This window comes from Phyllostomus hastatus, unplaced genomic scaffold (assembly GCF_019186645.2).
Source record: "Phyllostomus hastatus isolate PE091 unplaced genomic scaffold, TTU_PhHast_1.1 phas_scaffold_28, whole genome shotgun sequence".
In the NCBI taxonomy this organism is placed as follows: domain Eukaryota; kingdom Metazoa; phylum Chordata; class Mammalia; order Chiroptera; family Phyllostomidae; genus Phyllostomus; species Phyllostomus hastatus.
The window spans coordinates 10,497,168-10,520,066 of NW_025334022.1; the positions used below are offsets into that span (position 1 = coordinate 10,497,168).

Genomic DNA, 22,899 nt, shown 5'->3' on the forward strand with positions numbered 1-22,899 from the left:
CTTTCTCCAAATACTGCTCTCCCTTTGCCTTTATCTTTCCCTCCCTCTCAAGACAAACCTTGTCTTTCTTTATATTTTCCCATCATTCCACTTTTTGCTTTCTCAAGCAAAGTTTCAAAGGCTTTGCACGACCAGGAACAGATGTTCTTCACAGAAGAGCTATGTTGCCAGGAACCTTTCATGAAGAGTGTTCCTCTTGTTTCTTTACAGAATTATTCTCTAAACAACAACCAGCTACCTACTGAGTGAGATGAAAGTGGATACCCTGCTGCCTTTTCTTTTCTGTGTCTTGCTTCTTTTTATTAAGAAAACAAAACATAAGTTCAGTCAATGGTGGCAATCCTGTCATTAACTTCTGAGGCAAGATTCTCAAATATATGTATTTGCAAAATGTAAAATTGGGGAATGGAAGTAATTCTCATCTCTTTTTTGGACACTTGGTAATATATGCAAACAAGAACCCTCTACTTTATTGACATTTAGCACAAAGTTGGAAAAGACAGTGCTCAGAGAAAACTAGGTTCTAAGTACAGACCTCCCACTTACAAGCTCAAACGGAGTCCTTACAAAGTCATTAATTCAGTGGTGCCTTAATTTTACTCATCTTTAAGTTGGAAAAAATACCTACCATACATAACTTTGTTTTGAAGGTAAACTGGGTTAAAGTGATGTAAAAGTAAATGGCACTTTTGATAGGGATTACATTGAACCTATAGATTGATTTGGGTACTATGGACATTTTAAAGTATATTTTTCATTGATTATGGTATTACAGTTTTCCCATTTTTTTCTCCCTTTTAAACCTCTACCACACTACACCCTCCAACACCCCCATGTTTCCCTCTGTTAGTTCATATCCGTGGATTGTACATATAAGTTCTTTGACTTCTGTTTCCTATACCATTCTTAACCTCTCCCCATCTATTTTATGCGTGACATTTATGCTTCTTCCCTGTACCTCCACCCCCCATTCTTTCTCTTCCCTTCCCTACTGCAAACCCTCCATGTGATCTCCATTTCTCTGATTCTGTTCCTGTTCTAGTTGTTTGCTTAGTTTTTGTTTTTGTTTTTTAGGTTCAGTTGTTGATAGTTGTGAGTTTGTTGTCATTTTACTGCTCATAGTTTTTGATCTTCTATTTTGTAGATAAGTCCCTTTAACGTTTCATATAATAAAGACTTGATAATGATGAATTCCTTTAACTTGACTTTATCTGGAAAGCACTTGATCTGCCCTTCCACTCTAAATGATAGCTTTGCTGGGTAATCTTGGATGTAGTTCTTTCCCTTTTGTGACTTCAGATACTTCTTTCCAGCCCCTTCTTGCCTGTAAGATTTCTTTGGAGAAATCAGCTGCTAGTCTTATGGGCACTCCTCTGTAGGTAACTCTCTCCATTCCTCTTGTTGTTTTTAAGATTCTCTCCTTATCTTTAATCTTGGGCAACTTAATGATGATGTGCCTTGTTGTGCTCCTCCTTGGGTCCAGTTTCTTTGGTACTCTCTGGGCTTCCTGTCCTTGCTGGAAGTCTATTTCCTTCACCAGACTAGGGAAGTTTTCCTTCATTATTTGTGCAAATAAATTTTCAACTTCTTGCTCTTGTTCTTCTCCTTCTGGCATCCCTATGATTCTGATGTTGAAATGTTTAAAGTTGTCCCAGAGGTTCCTAAGCCTCTCCTCATTTTTTCAATTCCTATTCCTATTTCTTTTTTTTTTTTGTCAGTTGGATATTTATTTCTTCCTTTTGCTCCAAATCATTGATTTGAGTCCCAGATAACTTCCTGTCACTGTTCATTCCCTGTATATTTTTCTTTATTTCACTTTGAGGAGCCTTCATTTCTTCCTTCATTTTGCAAGTGAGCTTAATCAATTCTGTGAGCATCCTGATTACCAGTGTTTTGACCTCTGTATCAGATAGGTTGGCTATCTCCTCATCATTTACCTCTTTTTCTGGAGCTTTGACATGTTCTTTATTTGGGCCATATTTCTTTGTTTCAGTGCATGTGTTATGTTGTATGTGGGCAGGCCCTTAGATATTTGCCAGGTCAGGGCAACCCTCTTTGCTGCTTTGTGGCACTGTTTGTGGGTGAGGGGTCAGAGAGAGAACAATGCTGCTTGCTTGCTCAGTTCTAGCCCAACTTTCCAATGAACTCACATGTCAGGCTGAGAGTTTCTCCCACCATGGCAATGCCTGCAGTAGTTTACAGCTAGCTTTGAGTCTTTAGTTTCCCATTCAGCCAGCCTCACCTGTGCAGTCTGCCTCACCTATACAGTCTGCCACCTAGATGGTCTCCTGCCTCTGCCCTCCTACCAGTCTGGATGAATGTATCTTTAACTCCTTGTTTGTTGGAGTTCTGTGCAGCTTGATTTTCTGGCACTTCTAGTTGTTTATTGCTTTTAGGTTGGTTGTTATCCTTCTTTTCTTTGTGTAAGGAGGTGAAGCATTTCTACCTATGCTTCCATCTTGACTGGAATTCCTCCAGTAATATGGACATTTTAATGATATTAACAATTTCAATCCAAAACAATATTTTCTTTCATTTATTTGTGTCTTCTTTAATTTTACTTTTCAGTGTACGGTAGTGTTCTGAGTACAGGTATTTTACCTCCTTGGTGTGGTTTATTCCCAGTTATTTATTTTTCTTGTTGCTATAGTATATGGGATTTCCCCCCAGTTTCTGTCTTTGATATTTCATTGTTAATATATAAAAGTGCCTTCAATTTCTGAATATTGACTTTACATCCTGTTGTTTTGCCAAATTCACTTATTATGTCAAGTAGTTTTTTGGTGGAGTCTATAGGGTTTTTTATGTACATACAGTACATGCCATATGCAAACAATGGCAGTTTTAATACTTCCTTTCAAATTTGGATTATATGTGTTTCTTTATCTTGTCTGATCACTGTGGCTCAAATTTCTAATACTATGTTGAATGCAAGTGATGATAGTGGACACCCTTGTCTTGTTCCCAATGTGAGAGGGAAAACATTTAGATTTTGCACAATGAGTGTGAAGTTGGCTGTAGTTTTCTTGTATATATCCTTTATTATGTCAAGGTATATTCTCTCTATTCCAACTTTGCTGAGTGTTTTTATCACAAATGGGTGCTGTACTTTATCAAATGATTTTTCAGCATCTATTGATATGATCATGAGATTTTTGTCTCTCACTTTTTTTATGAGATGTATTACATTTATTGATTTGCATATATTGAACCATCCTTGCATCCCTGAGATGAATCCCACTTGATAATGTTATATGATCTTTTTAATGTATTGCTTGATACAGATTGACAATATTTTGTTGAGGATTTTAGCATCTATTTCATCAGTGATATTGGCCTGTAGATTTTTCTTTGCTTTATGTCTTTATCTGGTTTTTGGGATTAGGATGATACTGGCTTCATAAAAAGAATTAGGGAGTCTTCCCTCTTCTTGGATTTGTTGGAGGAGCCTGAGTAGGATAGGGGCTAGTTCTTCTTTAAAAGTTTTGAAAAATTCTCCTGTGAATCCATTCAATCCAGGGCTTTTGTGTGCTGAGAGTTTTTTGATTACTGCTTCAAATTCATAGGCTGTTATTGGTCTGTACAGGCTTTCTGTTTCTTCTTCATTCAGTTTTATAAGATTATATTTTACTAGAAGTTTGCCCATTTCACCTAGGTTTTCAAATTTCTTGGCGTATATTTGTCCACAGTGATTTCTTAAAATCCTTGGTATCTCTGCAGCATCAGTTGTAATTCCTCTTTCATTTCTTTCCTCTTTCATTTCTGATTTTCTTTATTTGGGCCCTCTCTCTTTTCTAATTGTTGAGTCCGCTTAAAGGCTTGTTGATTTTGTTTATCTTTTCAAAGGACCAGCTCCTGGATTTATTGATCCTTTGGATTGTTGTTTTAGTCTCTGTCATTTAATTCTGCTCTGCTCTTATTTTCTTCCTTCTACTTGTTATGGGCTTTGTTTGTTGTAGTTCCTCCAGTTTGTATAGATGTAGAGTAAGGTTGTTTATTTGAAATGTTTCTATCTTTTTTCATTAGGCCTGTATTGCTATGAACTTTCCTCTCAGGACTGCCTTCACTGTGTCTCATAAGTTTTGGATTGTTGGTGGTTCACTTTCATTTGTTTCCAGAAACTTTTTATTTCTTCCTTGATTGCATTATAACCCCTTCATTGTTCAATAAAATACTATTCAATATCCATGAATTTGAGTGTTTGTGAGTTTTTTTCCTTGCAATTGGTTCTACTTTTAGTCCCTTGTGGTCCAAGAAAGTGCTTAATATGATTTCAATTGTCTTACATTTATTGAGGTTGGTTTTGTGTCTAATTATGTGATCTATCTTTGAAAGTGTTCCATGTGTATTTGAAAAGAATGTATATTTTGCTACTTTCAGATGAAAGGTTCTATATATATATCTATTATGTCCTTTTGATATAGGGCATTGTTAAATGCCACAATATCCTTGTTGACATTTTGTTTGGAAGATCTATGCATTTTTTTACAGTGGTGTGTTAAAATTCCCTAGTACAATTTGTTGCTGTCTATTTCTTTGTTGACATGTTCCAATTTTTTCCTTATATATTTGGGTGCTCCTATGTTGGGTATGTATGTTTACAATGTTAATGTCTTCTTGATGGATTCTTCCCTGGAGTATTAACATATAATCATGGCAGCCAAGAAAGGCAGAAAATACAGAGTGTTATCCTGTGTAGCCAATTGTGGGAGAAGTCGGAAATGGGTATATGGAGGAGGTTCCAGGCTGGGATTTAAACATAAAGGTGGTCCTCCATGTGAGACAGGGACAACAGGTGACAATCTGGGACCGTTTGGGAAAGAAGAGGGTGAAAATACTCTTGCTGGCAGGCCATGAGGAAATGCCACATGGTTTTGGATTAAGAACTGGAGATCACTTTGACACAGCTGATGGTGTTGGGAAGTGCAGGAGGCCTGCCCAACTGAGCACTTATTATTAGGAGAAACCAGGAGAAGTGAATTGCGGAATTCTGTTTTTGTTTTTGTTTTTTTTTCTTCTGGAAGGCAGTACTTCTGACTGGAATGCTCTGAAACTAGCCTGACTGGACAAAGGGGAAGGACAGGACTGTGTGTTTGTGGGTATATCTTTGTTTCTGAAGGGAGTAAGATTTAACTGAAGAATTCTGCAATTATTCTAAATATATATAACTTTTAATTAAATAATTCATTTCATTTGTACCAAACTCTTGCATTGAGAGCCACAGTCCTGAATTCAGTGGTGGTGGGCATAAAGAACCTACGGTAGTTTTGATTTGCATCTCTCTGATGGCTAGTGATGGTGGGGGTCCTTTCATATGTTTCTGGGTCCTCTGTATGTCTTCCTTGGATCACTGTCTAAGTCCTTTGCCCATTTTTAATTGAGTGTTTGTCTTCCTGGAGTGGAGTTGTGTGAGTTCTTTATATGTTTTGGAGCTCAAACCCTTGTCTGAGGTATCACTGGCAAATATGTTTCTCATATGGTTGGTTCCCTTTTAATTTTACTGCTGTTTTCTTTATCTGTGCAGAACCTAATCAACAAAATGAACAAGCAAGCAGAATATAGCCAGAAACATTGAAATAGAGAACAAACTGACAGTTAGCCACAGGAGAGTGGGGTGAGGGATAATGGGGGAAAATAGGGGAAGGACCATCAAGGAACATGTATAAAGGACACATGGACAAAGCCAAAGGGGGTAGGTTTGAGGGTGGGAGGTGGGGATGGGTAGGGCAGGGGTCTGAGATGAGGTGAAAATGGAGACAACTGTACTTGAACAATAATAAAAAAAAAAAAAACAAAGAAAAAAAAAGAACCTAGAGTAACAAAAGACTCCAGAGTGGGGGGTGGGCAGGATTTTTTTCTGTAACATCCTCTTTGAACACATATGTAAAGATGTTGAATTTTCACAGGTTATGTTGAGTTATATTATCTCCATTTTCTCCCCAAATGGGTAAATCTCACTACTCTCAATTATTTTAGTTCTGTGTAACCTGTTATGGAAGAATCCCTTTTACTGAAAGGGCTACTTAAGTACCCTGAATTAAGTTTGATTTAAAACCTCACATATACAGCAGCCACAGTCTTTGCCAAGAATGAGGCAGAAAGCTGATCCCATGCCTGTTATTTCTATTACAGTTTCCCAAAACAGCTCTTCACAGGCTGCAGAAAGAATGGAGAGATGATTTCAAAAATGACCTTTTGTCCATCTATTAGTATAAATGAGTTGTCTTAATTATCAGCTTTTGAAAATCTAGGGGTGACTTTTATTTTTGTAATTGAAGAGCAGGTTGGTGTTTATGTCTACAAATCACTCTGCAGAGAAGTCACAATTTCCTAGCAAACAGTGATACATAATAATCTACCAATGACTCTTTATGGATTTCCTAATAAGTGTCTAGCTCTGATTAGATATTTGGTGTAAGAGAAGTATAAGAACTAAAAGACCAGGTCCCTACTCCAAGTACACATTAAAATTTAACAGTAGATCAGGATCTACATAGTTGAAAATTATAGTTAAAATTAGGTAAAGCATTGTGGTACAGTCATATTTGCAATGGGATTTCAAAGAAGGGAAAGACTATTATTGACTAAACTAGCTGTGAATGGTATGAGAAGACTTTGCCTAGACAAGAGGAAGAAGGGAGAGTTTTCTAGGAGGGAAAATAAAAGCAGGTCATTGCAGAATGTGTAAAAGAACCACACTGAAGGGGCTGGTTTTGGAATGAAGAATACAAATGAGGCAATCTGGGATATACTTCAAATAACTTCATAAATATCTCATTCCAAGGATTAATACTGAAGACAAGTATATGCAAAAGTAAATACTGGAAACATAAAAATAAATTCAGGTGTCAGAAATCACTATCTCCAAAAGTTTTATTTAGTTAAGATATATTATTAAAAATAACATTAGAAAAAGTTTGGAAGTTGTCAATCTCATCCTTATAACAACTAAAAAGCTGAATGAAATGAAAATCAACAAATCTTAGTTCCATCAGAGAGTTGACGTAACAGGGCAAACTCCTAACTACAAAACTTAAGGTAGAAACAACTACTTAGTATCACAGTATGCTGGAGCAGAAACCCAGGAGCAGTAGAAATATTTGAACTGTAATTAATGAGTCAATGTATACCCAGTGTGGACTAACCTGAAAGTTAAAAACTCTAAGGAATAAAATTTTAAAGGTGCCCTATACTTCCATGGGTTTTGTTTACAGGGTCTCAGTGTGAAGATCAGAGAAAGGTTTCCTTATGCTTCTGGCAGAGGAAGGGGAAAGGCAACTATCTTAAAATTTTCCCAGAACACTATGTTTCTTCTTAACAAAGGCCTGCCCTTAAGAAAAGTCTTTTATCAGAGCCTAAAAAATTTCAGTTTTACCAAATCTAGCCTACCTGAAAAAAGGGAAGTACACAATTCCAGCCTTTACAAGCTTTCCTGTCTCACTTAAAAAGGGAAAGAAAGCTAGAAGCACCTGTGAAGGTCACAGCCCAGAGACACAGGTTCATTAAAAAGCTGAGAGTTTATAGTAGTGTAACAGCGTGCTTACCACCATATCAATCAGGCTGTTAAGATAACAAGGGTTTTCAAGCTTAAAGAAATTAAAATCTCAGACCCTATTTAAGTAGTCTCTAGGAAATACAAAAAATACAATGGAAACATAAACAAGTACAGTCTAGAAAATTTTAGTCTCTTACACCAGCAACTACAACAAACAGTAAGCACATCCTAACTCTTAGGCACATAAACATAAAACCTGACACTAAAAGCCTATTTACCTGTCAGTTCCTTTTAGTTGATATAAGTTGCTTTCAATAACAACCAAAAATTAGAAGGCATATTAAAAAGCAAAAAAAATTAATAAATAAAAGTTTGAAGAGACAAAACAGGAATCAGAACCATATTCAGATATAGCAGAGATGTTGGAAGTATAATACTGGGAATATACAATACTATGATTATTAACATGTTAAGGGTTTTAATGGAAAAAGTAAATAACATATCACCATATGGTAATGTAACTAGAGAGATGGAAACTCTAAAGAAAAATCAGAAAGAAATAAAAAATAGTAACAGAAATAAAGAATGAATTTCATGGGCTTATCAGACTGGATGTGGCTGAAGAACTAGTGATATTGAAAGTATGTCAATAGAAACTTCTTAAACTGAAATGCAGATAGAAAAAAGCATAAAAAGTGGAAGAAAATATTGAACGAATGAATAATTACAAAAGGAGTATCATACATATAGTGAAAATGACAAAAAGAGAAGAAAGAGACAAAGACATTATAGACATGTGAAGTATTAATTGCTGAGAATTTTTGAAAGTTAATGACAGATGTCAAATCACAGATGCAGGAAGATAATAACACAAAGAATGAATACTAAAAATCTACTTAATATATCATATTTTAACTGAAGAAAATAAAAACAAGGAGATAATCTTGAAAATGAACAGCAACCTATGGGATGCAGGAGAGGCAGTCCTGTGGGGGAAGTTCAGAACAATACAGGCCTACCTAAAGAAGATAAAACATATTTCAAATAAACAACCTAACCCTACATCTAAGATAATTAGAGGAGCAACAACAAATCCCAGAGTGAGTAGAAGGAAGGAAATAACCAAGATCAAGCATATTAAATGACACAGGGACTAAAAAAAATAACCCAAAAACTCAATGAATCCAGGAGCTGGTTCTTTGAAAAGGTTAACTAAAAATTGACAAAACTTTAACCAGACTCATCAATAAAAAAGAGAGAGGACACAAATAAATGAAATCAGAAACAAAAGAGAAGTAACAACCAATACCACAGAAATACAAAGGATTGTAGAGAAATTACTATGAATAGCTATGTGCCAAGGAACTGGACAACCTGGGTAAGATGGAAAACTTTCTAGAAATATACAGTCTCCCAAAAGTGAATCGAGAAGAAGGGGAAAGCCAGAACAGACTGGTAACAACTAGCTTAACTGAAGCAGTAAGAAAGAAGAAAGAAAAAGAAGGGAGAGGAGGGGAGGGGAGGGGGAGGGGGAGGGAGGGGGAGGGGAGGGGAGGGGAGGGGAGGGGAGGGGAGAAAGAAGAAAGAAAGAAAAGAAAGAAAGAAAAGGAAGGAAGGAAGGAAGGAAGGAAGGAAGGAAGGAGAGACACCTGGTAAATGAAAGCCCTGGACCAGATGGCTTCACAGGTGAATTTTAGCAAACATTCAAAAATGAACTACCACCTATCCTTTTCAAACCATTCCAAAAAAATTTGAAGAGGGAAGACACCCAAACTCTCTCTATGAGACCTGATTTATCTTAATTCCAAAACCATGTAAAGACACAAGAAAAAAAGAAAATTATAGGCCAATATCTCTGATGCATATTGATGCTGAAATCATTAACAAAATATTGGCAGTCAAGATCTGGCACTACTTTAAACAGATTATACACCACAATCAAGTGGACTTATCCCAGAGATGCAAGTATGGTATAACACTAGAAAATCAATAATACAACACTTCACATAAACAAAATTAAAGAAAAAAATCACATGAGTATATCAATAGATGGTGAAAAAGTATTTGATAAAACCAGAATCCATTCATGATAAAAACACACAGCAAAGTGTTTTTAGCAAAGTGTTGTAGAGGGAGAATACCTCAGCATAATAAAGGCCACATATGAGAAACCCATTGCCAATGTCATACTCAACTGGCAAAAACTAAAATGTTTCCCATAAGATCAAGAAGAAGACAAGGGTGTCTGCTTTTGCCACTCTTACTCAGCATAGTACTGGAAGTTCTATCCACAGAAATTCAATAAGAAAAAGATATAAAAGACATCCAAATCAAAAAGGAGGCAGCAAAACTGTCATTATTTTCAGACAACATAATAGTGTAATAGAAAACTCTACAGTATCAAAAAAAAAAAAGACTACTCAACCTAAAAAGTGAATTTGGCAAAGTAGCAGGATACCAAGTCAGTATTCAGCAATTGATGGCATTCTTGTACACCAACAACCAGAAAGAGAAGTGTAGAAAACAATCCCATTTATTATAGCAACAAGAAAAATAAAGTACTTAGGAACAAATTTCACCAAGGAGGTAAAAAACCTGTACTCAGAGAACTACAGAACACTGAAGGAAGAAATTGAAGCAGATACAGAAAAATGGAAACATGTACCATGTCCATGGATTGGAAGAATTAACATCATCAAAATGTCCATACTACCCAAAGCGATCTATAAATTCAACACAATTTCTATTACAATACCAATGACATATTTCACAAATCTAAAACAAATATTCAAAAAAGGTATGTAGAACCAGAAAAAGACCCCAAATACCCTCAGCAATTCTTAGAAAAAAGAATAGTCAGAGTGATGCCACTGTAATCAAGACAATATTGTACTGGCATCATAATAGACACATAGACCAATGGAACAGAAAAAGAGCCCACATGTAAATCTATGACTCTATGGTCAATTAATATTTGATAAAGGGGGCATGAACATACAATGGAGTAAAATTGCCTCTTCAATAAATGGTGTTGAGAGAACTGGACTGGTACATGCAAAAAATTGAAACTTGAACACCAACTTATTCCATACACTCTCTCTCTCACACACACACACACACACACACACACTCTCCAAAACTCAAAATGGATAGATGGCTTAAATATAAGTTGTGACACCATAAAAGTCCAGAGGAAAACATAGGCAGTACAATTTCAGATATCCCATGTAGCAATATTTTTCCAGCTATATCTCCTAGGGCAAGGGAAATAAAGGAAAAATAAACAAATTGGACTGCATCAAATTAAAATGTTTCTGTGTGGCTAAAGAATCCATCATCAAAATGAAAGGGGAACTGAATACATGGGAGAACATATTTGCTAATGGTACATCAGACAAGGGTTTAATCTCCAAAATATATAAGAACTCATGTGACTCAACACCAGGAAGAAAAACAATCCAATTAGAAAATGGGCAAAGGACCTGAATAAACACTTCTCCAAGGAGGCCATACAGATGGTCCAGAGGCACATGAAAAAATGCTCAACACCCCTAGCCATCACAGACATGCAAACAAAAAACACAACAAGATATCACCTCACACCTGTCTGAATGGCTATCATTAATAAATCAACAAACAGCAAGTGCTAGCGGGAATGTTGAGAAAAAGGTACCTTAGTGCTTGTTGATGGGAATGCAGATTGGTACAGCCACTGTGAAAAACAGTATGGGATTTCCTCAAATAACTAAAAATGGAACTGCTTTATGACTCAATGATTATTACATTGGTGGCAATAAAACCAGAGAATCCTGAAACACTGATTCAGAAGCACTTATGCACCCCTATGTTCATAGTAGTGATATTTACAATAGCCAAGTGTTGGAAACAACCGAAGTACTCATCCATAGGTGAGCAGAGTAGAAAATCTATAGTACATTTACGCAATGGAATACTACATGGCAGAAAGAAAGAATACCTACCTTTTGCTACAGCATGGATGGAACTGGAGACTAAGTGAAATAGGCCTGTCAGTGAAAGACAAATACCACATAACCTCACTTAAAACTGGAATGTAATGAACAAAATTAACTAATGAGAAAAATAGAACCAGAGACATGGAAACAAGGAAAAGACTGATAGCTGTAGGAATGGGGGGAAGGAGAGGGGAATGTAGGAAGGAAGGGGAAGGGATTAGTCAAGGAACATGTATGAATAACTCATGGACTTAGACAACAGAGAGGGGATTGACTGTCGAAGAGAGGAGTAGGCTGGGTGAAAGGGGGCAAAAGGGAACAAATTGGGACAACTGTAATACAATAAACAATAGAAATAAAATAAAATTAATAAAACCTGAAAAGAGAAAATCTTGAAAGAATCCAGAGGAAAAACTCTTACCTATAGAGGAAAAAGAATAAGAAGTCATCATATTTCCCTTTAGAAACTGATTAAGCAAGAGGAAAATTAAGTATTTAAAGTATTAAACAAAATAATTTGCCTACTACGATACTGTATTCATCTAAATTATCCTTCAAAAGTGAAGGATAAACAGACTTTCTCAAGAAAAAAAAAGCTAAGAGGATTTATTGTGCTATTTGATCTATCTTGCATGAAATATTAAAAGAAGTTTTCCAGAGAAAATGAAAATGATATAGGTCAGAAATTTTGATCTGCAAAATGGAAGAAAAGGTGTTAGAGAAGAAATTAATTAAAATAAAACATTTTATTTTTTCTATCCACAATTGACTTAACAGGTAACAGTTTGTTTAAAATAATAGCAATAATAAAAGCTATATGAATTTCTGAGGATCTAATCCATAGCATGGTGGCTATAGTTAATAATATAGTATTGTATACTTAAACAGTGAGAGTAGATCTTCAGAATGCTCAACACATTAAGAAAAATAGTTAATTATGTTAACTGTGTCAGGTGATGGATGTGTTAATTATCTTGCTCTTAGTAACAATTCTATAATATATATGTACATCAAATCATCATGTTGTATACTTTAATTACACAATTACATATTTCAATAGTTCTTCAATAAAGTTAAAACATGAGAAAACTATAGTATCCATATATTTATGATTTATAGCTTATGGGTAAGTAAAATTAATGACAGCATTAATATAAATGACAGAAGAGAGGAATTGATAATATTCTAAGTTACCTGCACTAACTGTGAAGCAGTATAGTATTATTAGGAAGTAGACTTATATTATTTGTAATACATATTGAAAACTCTGGAGATACTACTATTTTTCTCTTTTTTAACTTTTTTATTGTTGTTCGAGTACAGTTGTCTCTATTTCTCCCCCACAACTCCCCCCCACCCCAGCCATCCTTGCTTCCCACACTTGATCTTACCTCCCTTGTGGTCCATGTGTCTTTTATAGATAAATGTTTATGAAAACTGTTCCTTCTTTTCCCCCCATTATCACCTCCCACTTCCCCTCTGGTTAATGTCAGTTAGTTCTTGACTTCAATATCTCTGGTTCTATTTTGCTTGCCAGTTTGTTTTGTTGATTATGTTCCACTTGTAGGTGAGATCATATAGTATTTGTCTTTCACTGCCTGGTTTATTTTACATAGCATAATGCTCTCCAGTCCATCTATCCTGTTAGAAAGGGTAGGATTTCCTTCTTTTTTCTGCTGCATAGTATTCTATTGGGTAAACATAAATGTACCATAGTTTTTTATCTATTCATTTGCTAATGAACACTTAGGTTGCTTCCAGCACTTGGCTATTGTAAATTGTGCTGCTATGAACATTAGGGTGTGTAGGTTCTTTTGAATTGGTGTTTCAGGGTTCTTAGGGCATAATCCCAACAGTGGAATTGCTGAGTCAAAAGACAGTTCCATTTTTAGTTTTCTGAGGAAATTTCATTCTGTTTTCTACAGTGGCTGCACCAGTCTTCATCCCCACCAACAGTGCACTAGGGTTCCCTTTTCTCCACAACATTTCCAACACTTGTTGGTTGTTTTGTTTATGATGGCCATTGTCACAGGTGTGAAGTGGAGATACCACTAATTTTTAAAAGAATAATTGAGGACTCATGGACAGTAATGGGGAGATTGACTGTGGGAATGGCGAGTTGGGGTAGGTATAAGGGATGGGGAAAGAGGCAGGGCAACTGTAACTCAAAACAATAAAAAAAGAATCCTGCAACACCATTGCAAAATAACCTATGTACCCCAATGTTCATAGTGTGGTTATTTACAATAGCCAAGTGCTGGAAACAGCCTAAATGCACATCAGTAAATTAGTGGATCAAAAAACTATGGTACATTTACACAATGGAATACTACACAGCAGAAAGAAAGAAGGAACTCCCACCCTTCACAACAACATGGATGGACCTGGAAAGTATTACAGTAAGTGAAATAAGCCAGGTAGTGAAAGTGACATATGATGTCACCTATAAGTGGAACCTAATCACAAAACAAATGAGCAAAACAGAACCAGAAACACTGAAATAAAGAACAAACTGACAGTGACCGGAGGGGTGGGGGGATAATAGAAGAAGGAAGAAGGTTCAAATCAAGGAACAGATATAAAAGACCCATGGACAAAGACAACTGGGGGAGGACTGAATGTGGGAGAGGGTGGTGGACAGGGTAGGGGAGAGCAATGGGGGAAAATGGGGACAACTGTAATTGAACAATACAAAAATTAAAAAATAATTGATATGCTGAGAGAGAAGAAAAAATAAAAGCATATAATATGCTTGATCAAAACCAGACAAGGCACAAACAATAATTTAAGAAAATAAATATATTCATAATAACAACAAAAAGTATTTAAAACCTTAAATATAAACTTATCCAAACAGGTGAAAATGTGTACAGTGAAAATTATATAATGTTAATAAAGAACATTTTGAGAGTTTTTTTAATATTTTATTTATTTTTAGACAGATGGGAAGGGAGGGAGAAAGAGAGAGGTTGAGAAACATCAGTGTATGGTTGCCTCTTGTGTACCCCTTATTGGGGACCTGGCCTGCAACCCAGGCATGTGCCCTGACTGGGAATTGAACCTGTAACCCTTTGGTTTGCAGGCTACTGCTCAATCCACTGAGCCACACCAGCCAGGGCTAATAAAGAACATTTTAAAAAGAAACAGCTAAATAGAAAGACATCCTGGATTCTTAGATTGGAAGGATTAATGTTGTTAAAATATGCATACTATCCAAAGTGATCTACCAATTCAATATAATTTCTATCAAAATTATCATGGCATTCTTTACATAAATAGAAAAAATTTTTAAATTCATAGGGAATCCCAAAAGACTCCAAATAGCCCAAGCAATCTTTAGCAAAAAAATAATAATAATAATAAAGCTTGGGTATCACACATCGTGATTTCAAATTATATTACAAAGCTACAATAATCAAAAAGGTATGGTTCTAATATAAAAAGACATACACAGACCAATGGAACAGAGTAGAGTCCAGCAATAAATCCATACATCTATAATGAACTGGTCCTCAAAGATTTGCCAAGAATATAAAATAAAGAAAGCATAGTCTCTTCACTAAATGATATTGGGAAAACTGTATATCTACATGCAGAAAAAAAATTGGGCCCATATGTCACACCATGTAAAAAATAAGCCACAAAAATATGAAAAATGTAAACAAGACCTGAAACCATAAAGCTACTAAAAAAAGCAGGGGAAAAACTTACATTGATCTGGACAATGTATTTTTTGCATATGATGCTAAAGCATAGGCAACAAAAGCAAGAAATTAAGTCCAGCAAGATTGCAACAAACTAAAAATTTTGTAAAGTCAGATAAAGACAAATACCATATGATCTCAGATATAAGTAAAATCTAAACAAACAAGCGAGCAAGCGAAAAACAAGATCACAGGGAATAAGATGGCAATGAGGTAGGTGGGAGTGGAGCCCAGTTCTCCTTGTGCCTAACTGGAACACCTAGCCAACTTTCCAAGGAACAGAGTGAACAGCCAATGGAATCCCAGCTTATATGATGTTTGGAGGCAAAAAATTGCAGAGGACATTGAAAAACAGCCAGTGAGGAGAGTGTACTGGGATAGCAAAGTCCCTGGGATTTGCACTGGGACCAAGGCTGCTGCATCCCCTGGTCCAGAGCCTGCTTCAGGATATGGGGAAGAGAGTTAGACCACCAGCTCCCTCCCCTATCAGAGCAGGGAGGGAAGTCCAACACTAGGAAGGACCTAGGTCCTGGAAGTCACTGGGGGAAGTAGAGATGAAGTGGGAGACACACAGAGGTGGTACACATTCGCTGGTACTGTGGACACCAGCACTATAGAAACCTTGGTGCTGGGTGACACTTGGAGAAGGGAGGAGTTGGGCTGTGTCAGACCCTGACTTGGATAGTTTCCAGACTGGGTGAAAAGTGGGGCCGTGTGAAAAGCCATGTGGTAAGAACAGCAGGCAGCTGCTTTGTAAGGAACTCTCCAGCAGAGGCTGGTGTGCCCTGAGGGAGATTTCAGCTTCAAGTGCCCAGAGTGAGTGGTGGAGGGGAACTATGCACCCCGAATGTCTGGCACTGAGCTTCCAGAGACAGTAGCCAACCTGAACTGTGCACCCCATCTGTCTCACACTGCATGTACCCAGAGTGAGTGGTGAAGGGGAACCATGCACCCTTCTAGTCTTGCACTGCATACCCAGAGACAGTAGCAGAAGGGAACTGTGTGCCCTGCTTGTCTCAGGCTCTGTGCAGGAGACTGATTCACACAGTGAGCAGCTGAGTGGCTGATTTGAGCCTGGAGGCTCATGGAAGACCTGGGCCAGAGGATGGGAAACTGTGAATAGTGTGACCCAAACCTGGTCCCCATCCTCTAAGACCAAAGGAAGAGAGAAAAGGAAGCACAACCCCCTCTTCCTGTAGCATATAGGAAAACCAGAAGAACTCACTGAACAGATTTAAAGTCATCAAGAAGCTTATTAATATCATTTTTTTCCTTTTCTTTTTGGATGCTCTCTCCCTCCCCTTTTTGTGTGTGTGTGTGTGTTCTTCTCTGAAGTAAGACGATAAGGCATGGAATTGCAAAGGGTCCAGAGACAGATCAAAAGGGGGAGCACAAGGTTAACACCCAAAACTGAAAAACAGACAAATGTCACTTTCCTAGCCCACAAAGCTGGCATGTTATTGTGCATGTGTATTATTATTATCTTACAATTATTTTTAGCACTTTTATTTTATTAGTATTTTTTAAATTTCTCTTCCTTATGTTTAGTTTTCCTTGTTTTATTTCCCTGTTTAGTTACATTGCTTGACTGGTTTTCCTTAGTCTCTCTGTTTCATATTTTAATTTTCCTTCTTTCACTTCACCTGTGTTCCAATAACACACAACTCTTGATCAGGCACTTTCTATTCTGGTTATCGAAATCCTATATTTCTCATCACATTATTGTCATTCCAGTATTATTGCAAATAATTGTTCCATACAATTCTACATACTACACAGCAACCCTCCATGATCTTAGCCCATTTCACTTTAATCCTGAGCATTATTATTGTTGTGGCTAACTCTATTCTCTCTTGCACTACATCTACTTTCTATACTTTAATCTCACTATATCTCATAATCTAACCTTGCACAAACACTCTGTTTTCTGGATTCAGCTCACAATCACCCTCCCCTCTAATAAGAGTCTTATCTCATTCACCTTTTATTAAAAAATGGCTAACCAAGTGAAATATCACAGTTAACACTATACTTATCCAAAGAATATCCTATCTCTTCTCTAATTGCTGGTACTTTAAATCCCATAAAATACTCTCCTACTGTCTCAATCCATTTTGCCTATCCCCCGCCACTGATCACGTACAAGAATAGGTGGGAGCTGCAAACATCAGTATACCTCCTGGAGTAGAAAAACCACCAATAAATAAACCAGGGAAAGCTACAAACCCAAGTACAAGAAGAGAGCCCACACAACAGAAGAAAGGGCAAACCTAGAGCATCCAGTCAAGGACATCAGAGACCGCACCACTAATCCTCATAGAATTTCTACCATAGAAGTTCACCCTACAAAGACAGCTAACAAAGCAAAACATCAGGAAGCAAAGAAACAAACAAAAAGAGTCAACAAAAATAGGGAGACAAAAAAGAACACATTGGAAAGGAATGGAAGATTCACCAATAAAAGAGCTATACAAAATGGAGGTAACCAAACTATCAGATATAGAATTCAAATTAACGGTTATAAAGGAGGTCACAGACAACTACAAGGAACTGAGTGACAATTACATAAGCATGAAAAAGGAAAGAGAAACTATAAACAAAAACCAGGAAGAAATAAACAATAAAATCTCAGAAATAAAAAACATATTAGTAGAAATTACAAGCAGGCTGGATGAAGCAGAGCATAGAATCAGCATGTTGGAGGACAAGGTAGAAAAAAACTTTCAGATAGACCAAGAAAAACAACAAGAGGCTCAGAAAGAATGAACAGGTGGTAAGGGAAATGTAGGACAACATGAAACGTAACAACATCTGCATAATAAGGATAGCAGACGGTGAAGAAGAAGAGCAAGGAATAGAAAACCTATTTGAAAAAGTAATGGAAAACTTCCCTAATTTGATGAGAGAAAAAGTCACACGAATCTATGAAACACAGAGAGTCCCAATCAAGAGGAACACAAAGAAGCCCACTTCAAGACACATCATAATTAAAATGGCAAAATTCCAAGACAAAGAGAGAATCATAAAGGCAGCAAGGGAAAAAAAGAAAGCAATATATACAGTATGCCCGATAAGGCTAGAAGCTGATTCTCAACAGCAATATTCCAAGGCAGAAGAGAATGGCAAGAACCAAGAGAGGCCTGCAACCAAGATTACTCTGCCCAGCAAGGATCTCAATTAAAATGGAAGGTCAAATAAGGAGATTCCCAGACAAAAGATGTCTAAAACAATACACCTCCACCAAAACATCTCTACAAGAGATGCTAAAGGGACTGCTATAAGAAAAGGCAGGAAAAGAGTGAGAGAAAGAGGAACACAGGTACAAAAAAATGGCAATGAATAAGTATCTATCAATAATAACCATAAATGAAAGTATATTAAATGTTCCAATAAAAAGACATAAAGTAGCTGAATGGGTAAGAAAACATGACCCACACATATGCTGCCTAAAAGAGACCCACCTCAGAAGAAACGACATACACAGACTGAAAGTGAAAGGCTAGAAACAAATATTCCAAGCAAATGGACAGGAAAAAACAGCCGGGGTAGCAATACTCATATCAGACAAAATAGACTTCAAAAAAAGGGCCATAAAGAGAGACCCAGAAGGTCACGTCATAATACTCAAGGGAAGAATCCACCAAGAAGACATAATTATTGTAAATATATATGCACCCAATATAGGAGCACCCAAATACATAAAGAAAATCTTAGAGGACTTCAAGAAAGATATGGACAGCAACACAATTATAGTGGGGGATTTTCACACCCCAATGTCAAAAAATGGACAGATCTTTTAAACAAAATATCAACAAAGATATTGTGGGATTGAACAAAACCCTAGATGAAATGGACTTAACTGATATATACAGAGCCCTCCATCCAAAAGAAGCTAAATATACATTCTTTTCAAATGTACACAGAATATTTTCAAAGATAGACAACACGATAGGATACAAAACAAGCATCAACAATTTCAAGAAAATTAAAATCATACCAAGCATTTTCTCAGATCACAAGGGACTGAAACTAGAAACCAACCCGAAGCAAAAAAACCCAAAACACTCAAAATCATGGAGATTGAATAGCATGCTATTAAACAATGAATGGGTCAAGAATGATATTAGGGAAGAAATCAAAAGGTTTCTGCAAACAAATGAAAGCAAACTCACAACAACCCAAAACTTATGGGACACAACCAAGGCAGTCCTGAGAGGGAAGTTCATAGCAATACAGGCCCACCCAAAAAAGTTAGAAACATTTCAAACAAACAAACCAACCGAACGTCTACAAGAACTCAAGGAACAATAACAAAGACAGCCCAGAGCAAACAGAAGGAAGGAAATAACCAAAATCAGAGCAGAATTAAATGACGTAGAGCCTAAAAGCACAATTCTAAGGATCAATGAATCGAAGAGCTGGGTCTTTGAAAAGAGAAACAAAATCCACAAGCCTTTAAGCAGACTCATAAAAAAAAAAGAGAGAAGACCCAAATAAATACAATCAGAAATGAAAGAGGAGAGATTACAACAGATACCACAGAAATATAAAAGATTGTAAGAAATTACTAAAAAGAAATGTATGCCAAGAAATTTGAAAACCTAGGTGAAATGGACAAATTTCTAGAAAACATAATCTTCCAAAACTCAATGAAAAAGAAGCAGAAAGCCTGAACAAACCAATAACAGCAAAAGAAATTGAAGCAATAATCAAAAAACTCCCAACACACAAAAGCCCTGGACCAGATGGTTTCACAGGAGAATTCTATAAATCATTTAAGGAAGAGCTAACCCCTATCCTTCACAGACTATTCCAAAAAGTCCAAAAAGATGGAAGATTCTCAAATTCTTTTTATGAGGCCAACATCATCCTAATTCCAAAACCGGATAAAGACTCAACAAAGAAAACTTCAGGCCAATATCACTGATGAACATTGATGCTAAAATCCTCAACAAAATACTTGCAAACCACATCCAACAATACATTAAAAAGATCATACACCATGACCAAGTGGGATTCATTCCAGGCATGCAAGGATGGTACAATGTTCGCAAATCAGTAAATATAATACATCACGTAAACCAAAGCAAAGACAAAAACCACATGATCATATCAATAGAGGCAGAAAAAGCATTTGATAAGGTACAGCACCCATTTATGTAAAAAACACTCAGCAAAGTGGGAATAGAGGGAGCATTCCTCAACATAATAAAGGCCATATATGAGAGACCTACAGCCAACATCATCCTCAATGGGCAAAAATTAAAATCTTTTCCACTAAGATCAGGAGCAAGACAAGGCTGTCCACTTTCACCACTTCTATTCAATATAGTACTGGAAGTTTTAGCCACAGCGATCAGACAGGAAAAAGAAATAAAGACATCCAAATTGGAAAGGAGGAAACAAAACTGTCACTGTTTGCAGATGACATGATAGTGTACATAGAAGATCCTATAGACTCCACCAAAAAACTGCTTGACCTAATAAATGAATTTGGCAAAACAGCAGGATACAAAGTCAATATCCAGAAATCAAAGGCATTTTTGTATATCAACAATGAAACAGCAGAAGTAGAAATCAAGGAAAAAATCCCATTTGAAATAGCAAAAAGAAAAATAAAATATCTAGGAATAAACCTTACCAAAGAGGTAAAAGACCTGTATTCAGAAAATGATGTAACAATGAGGAAAGAAATCAAGGAAGACACAAACAAATGGAAACATATACCATGTTCATGGATTGGAAGAATTAATATCATCAAAATGTCCATACTACCCAAAGCAATTTACACATTCAATGCAATTCCTATTAAAGTACCAATAGCTTCTTTCACAGACATAGAACAAACACTTCAAAAATTTATATGGAACCATAAATGACCCCGAATAGCTGCCGCAATTTTGAGAAAGAAGAGTGAAGTAGGAGGGATCAGAATACCTGACACTTAACTATATTACAAGGCCACTGTAATCAAAACAGCCTGGTACTGCCATAAAAACATTTACATGGACCAATGGAACAGAACAGAGAATCTGGAAATAAACCCAAGTCTCGATGTTCAATTAATATTGGACAAAGGAGGCAACAACATAAAATGGAGTAAAAATAGCCTCTTCAACAAATGGTGTTGGGAGAACTGGACAGCCATGTGCAAAAAAATGAAACTTGAACACCAACTTACACCTTATACAAAAATAAATTCAAGGTAGATAAAAGACTTAAATATAAAATGTGACACCATTAAAGTCCTAGAGGAGAACGTAGGGAGGAAAATCTCAGATATCTCACGCTGAAACTTTTTTACTGACTTGTCCCCTACAGCAAGGGACATAAAGGGAAGAATAAACAAATGGGACCTCATCAAAATTAAAAGCTTCTGCACAGCTAAAGAAAACAGTATCTAAATTAAAAGAGAACCAACTGTATGGGAAAACATATTTGCCAATGATACCTCAGAGAAGGGTTTCATCTCCAAAATATATAAGAACTTACAAGACTGCACTCTAAGAAGACAAGGAATCCAATTAAAAAGCGGTCAAAGGACTTGAACAGACACATCTCCAAGGAGGACATACAGAAAATCCAAAGACACATGAAACAATGTTCAATATCGCTAGCTATCAGAGAGATGCAAATTAAAACCACAATGAGATACCACTTCACACCAGTCAGAATGGCCATCATAAACAAACCAACAAACAACAAGTGTTGGAGAGGTTGTGGAAAATAGGGGACCCTAGTGCACTGTTGGTGGGACTGCAGACTGGTACAACCACTATGGAAAGCAGTATGGAACTTCCTCAGAAAACTAAAAATGGATCTGCCTTTTGACCCAGCAATTCCACTGCTGGGACTATATCCTAAGAACACTAAAACACCAATACAAAAGATCCTTTGCACTCCGATGTTCAGAGCAGCACAATTTACAATAGCTAGGTGCTGGAAGCAACCTATATGCCCATCAGTAAATGAATGGATCAAAAACTTTGGTACATTTACACAATGGAATTCTATGCAGCAGAAAGGAAGAAAGAGCTCTTACCCTTTGCAACAGCTTGAATGGAGCTGGAAAGCATTATGCTAAGCGAAACAAGCCAGGCAGTGAAAGACAAATACCATATGATCTCACCTTTAACAGGAACCTAAACAACAAAACAAAGAAACAAGCAAAATATAACCAAAGACACTGAAATAGAGGACAGGCTGACAGTGACCACAGGGGAGAGAAGAGGGAATTTCAGGGGACAATGAGCAGGGTTTACAGGAACAAATTTAAAAGACACATGGACAAAAACTAGGGGGAGGGTGGTAATGGGAGGGAAGTGGGGAGGGTTGGGTGGGTGGGCTGGAATGGGAGTACAAGAGAGAAAACTGTACTTGAACAAAGATTAAAATATAAAAATAAATAACCTTTTCTCTTGCAGAGGAATGCTAATGCTAGCTGAAAGCTGAGGCCTTAGTTTCTTCCATTTCTCAAAATGAAGATTAAGGTGGAGAAATGTTACTGTTACACTAACATAGATAAGGAGAAAGTAATAAAGTGGTTGAGAAAATGCAAAACACAAACAAACAAACAAACAAACAAAAACACTGTGGTTTCTGTCTTGGACTGTCCTTTCTCTTTGTGGTAGAAGTAAGCTCGTGTGGCATGAGCAGTCCTCTGGAGAGACCTGTTGCGCGTGGGTCACCGGCCAGCAGTGACCACGGAACGCTGTGGATGGCTCGA

The 22,899-nt window shown here is 36.8% G+C and overlaps 1 protein-coding gene across 1 annotated transcript in view; it reads right to left on the reverse strand.

Moving 5' to 3' along the window:
• Positions 1 to 22,899, reverse strand: part of IL1RAPL2 (interleukin 1 receptor accessory protein like 2) — a 74,038-nt gene that overhangs the window by 50,211 nt on the left and 928 nt on the right.